The 3482-nt window shown below is 28.8% G+C and overlaps 1 non-coding gene across 1 annotated transcript; it reads left to right on the top strand.

Annotated features, from left to right (window-relative positions):
- The first annotated feature begins 1210 nt into the window (after positions 1-1210).
- LOC149516052 (small nucleolar RNA R71) lies at positions 1211-1321 on the top strand. The gene has a single exon (XR_016346762.1). It is a non-coding gene; the product is annotated as a small nucleolar RNA R71 (small nucleolar RNA).
- Positions 1322-3482: the final 2161 nt, after the last annotated feature.

Genomic DNA, 3482 nt, shown 5'->3' with positions numbered 1-3482 from the left:
TTTAAAGGTAGCTCAACGCCCTTTAAAGGTAGCTCGACACCTAAGCAATGTCCCTGATTCTATTTGATAAATTTTCTAGTTGAAATATCTCCATGTTTAAACAAAAAGAATTGTATGGGAAATTTTTTCTTTTTTAGAAAATGAATAGACGAGTTTTTCTCAACCTGAGAGATAATTTGCCAAAATGACCTATACTTGCATGATTGCCACTTTTTATAATGCCTGTAAGTACATAGATCATAATCAAGTAATAGAGTGATGATAGTATAGTATCATTCCTATGAAGACTATAAAATTAAATTGTTGTGTGGATTCAAGTACTAAAGGTGACAAACTAACTCCTTATATCTAAACTAAGGAAAATTGATTTGATTGCAATTGAAAATAAATCAAGAACATGTAAAAACAATATAGGCCAAGATTTCAACATCTAACAGTCACTAGATATCTTCGATTAAGATCAAATAAAATTATATCTAAAGAAAACAATGATTGAAACTTGAATAAAAGAAAGATTTAAAGTTGTTGAAACTTGTAAAAGCATAAAAGAAACAATTGAACAAAAATTACAAAAAATCGAAAGCTTGTAGGAAATAAAAAACTATGGTTGAAACTTATAAATAATTATAAAGAACTTAAAAACCCAAAAAAAAAGCTTTAAAGAACTTGTAAACCAAAAACAAAGAAAGCTTGAAAATAAAGAATGCTTTTATTGAAATAAAGAAAAAATTTAGAAAATAAAAGCCTTTGTAATGGCTAATCTGTCACCTTAGCTTGCGTTGTAGGTATTGCTATATAACATGTAGGTAGGTTTGGATTATTGATCATACTAGACCGTTTTTATCCTTGATTGACAGTTTTTAATAGCATGAGGCCCATCACAAATTTCACAAGACACAAACGGGTTTTGTATAGCATGAACAAGGGCAGTTTGAGATGGGGTTTCTAAGGCTTCAATCTTTTTGGTTAGGTTTTCTAGTTGTGAATTAATGGAATTAAAAGCATCAAGTTCATATACACCAATAGGTTTTTTTTATGTACCTTACATTTCATTCTCCATTGATAATTGTTGGCTACCATCTCTTCAATTAACTATTATGCTTCTTCAACAGTTTTGCTTTTAATGGCTCCTCCAGCAGCCAAATCTAATGTAGTTCTACTAAATGGTGTGAAACTATTGTAAAATATTTGAATTTGTAGTTATTAGGAGAAACCATGATGTGGACGCTTTCTTAATTAACAGCTTTTTGAATCTCTCCCAAGCATTATAAAGATTCTCACCATCAAATTGTATAAACATAGTTATTTCATTCTTTAGCTTGGCTATTTTGACGGGGTGGAAAGAATTTGGCAAGGAACTTTTACACCAAATTATCTTAAGTTGTGATTGATCCAGATCGTAAAGAGAATAACCAACTCTTTGCCTTGTTCTTGAGAGAAAAAAGAAAAAAAATCTTAGTTTAATAACATTATCTAAAATACCATTATATTTAAAAGTATCACATAACTCAAGAAAATTAAATAAGTGGAGATTTGGATCATCTATTGATAATCTTCCAAATTGTATAGAAGTTTAAACTATTTGAATAATAGAAGGCTTGATTTCAAAGTTATATGCTTGTATGGTTGGCCTTCTTATGGATGGTTGAAAACCATCAATATTAGAGACAACATAATCCCTCAGTGTCCTATGACCTTCATTGTTTGCTTTCGCTATTTGGATTGCTGTAGGTGATATTGTTTACTCTTTTCTCAAATGTCTAAAAGTTCTTTCAATTTTGCTTCCAAGTGAAACGAGGTCAACACTTCTAGATCTGCACATACATACAAAGAAAAAGATCAAAATAATTTAAAACAAATAAAAGTAAATGTTTAGATTACAAGGGAGTAGAAAATTTTTATTGATATTGAATCAAACACCGTTATAATCCTCGACACCTATGTCCAAAACTTGATTGCTACTTTTTATAATGCTTGCAAGTGCATAAATTATAATCAATTAATAGAGTGATGAAAGTAAAGTATCATTCCCACAAGAATTATAGAATTGAATTGTTAGGTGGATTCAAGTACCAAAGGTGACAAACTAACTCTTTATATCTAAACTATAAAAAATTGATTTGATTGTAATTGAAAATAAATAAAAAACATATAAAGAACAATATAGGCCAAGATTTCAATATCCAACTGTCACTAAAAATCTTGGATTAAGACTGAATAAAACTAGATCTAAAGAAAATGATGATTGAAGCTTGAATAAAAGAAAGAGTTGAAGTTGCCAAAACTTGTAAAAGCATAAAAGAAACAATTGAATAAAGATTGCATAAAATCCAAAGCTTGTAGGAAATAAAGAACTATGGCTAAACCTTTTAAAGAATAATAAAGAACTTAAAAATAATAAAAAAAAAGTTTTAGAGAACTTATAAACTAAAAAAAAAAAAAATCTTGAAGATAAAGAATGCTTATCCTAAAATAAAGAAAGAATTTGAAAAACAAAAACTTTTTGTAATGTCTAATTTGTCACTTTAGCCTATTAATAAGAAGCTAAAAAACTAAATAAAAGAAAGAAGAAGAATGGTGTATAGTGAAAGTTTGGGCTATAGGGTAAAGATAAAGGTTACAAGTCAATTTCAATCCAAACTCTAATGAAAGAGAGTTATCTTAATCCATGAGAAGTTGATCGAATGTGGGATATTTGCTTCTTGAATTGCATTAGCCGAATATGCTTCTTAAAATTCATCTTAGACGTTCATCACGCCTGATTTTACAATCTTGAAAAGTTTCGATTAAGCTTGCATTATCAAGACCTCGTAATTGCTTTCATCCAAACTTTTAAGATTAGTCTTGCAAAAGTGATTTAGAAATATAACTCTTTAACAATTAATTAAAGAGTCATGGTGCAATAAACACTCTTTTGGCCAAATATCATAGAGTTCTTCCTTAAATAAAAGTCTTCAAATATCTCACATGCATGTAGGAGTCCCCTTCGATTTAGAAAAATCGAATGCTTGTAAGAGTCTAAGTACCATTAGGAATCTTACTTCAAGCTGAATTTAGAAAACCTACTTTAAGTAAAATACAGTTGCATCCTTAATATGCTTGGTTGAACATTACAAGATTTGATCTTGTCTTAATCTTACATGGACTTTACAGGAAAATGAAAAAAATCCTACTCCAAGTAGAAAAACATAAAAATCAAGAAAACAAACATTAAATGCACCAAATTCAAGCAAATTTTAAAATTTTTCAACCAAATTGATCTTGTAAATCTTTATATATTTTAGTGCTATCACTGCATTTTTAGGTGACTGCATTTACTTGGAAGGATTGAAACTTTCACAAAATCATCTTTTTGTCATGATGCCTAATGAAGTTATCAATCTTGATTCATTTTTAATAAGTGTTAGCTTAGCTTCAAATAATTAACCAAATTATTGCCACCAAAGGTGGAAAACTGCAAAATAAAAAATTTCAATAAATTG

Source organism: Durio zibethinus, chromosome 11 (genome assembly GCF_047325235.1).
Source record: "Durio zibethinus cultivar Kanyao isolate XHJ-2024 chromosome 11, ASM4732523v1, whole genome shotgun sequence".
NCBI classification, from domain to species: Eukaryota; Viridiplantae; Streptophyta; class Magnoliopsida; order Malvales; family Malvaceae; genus Durio; species Durio zibethinus.
Note: the sequence above shows the minus strand (reverse complement) of the source record. Positions and strands in the feature narration are given on the sequence as shown.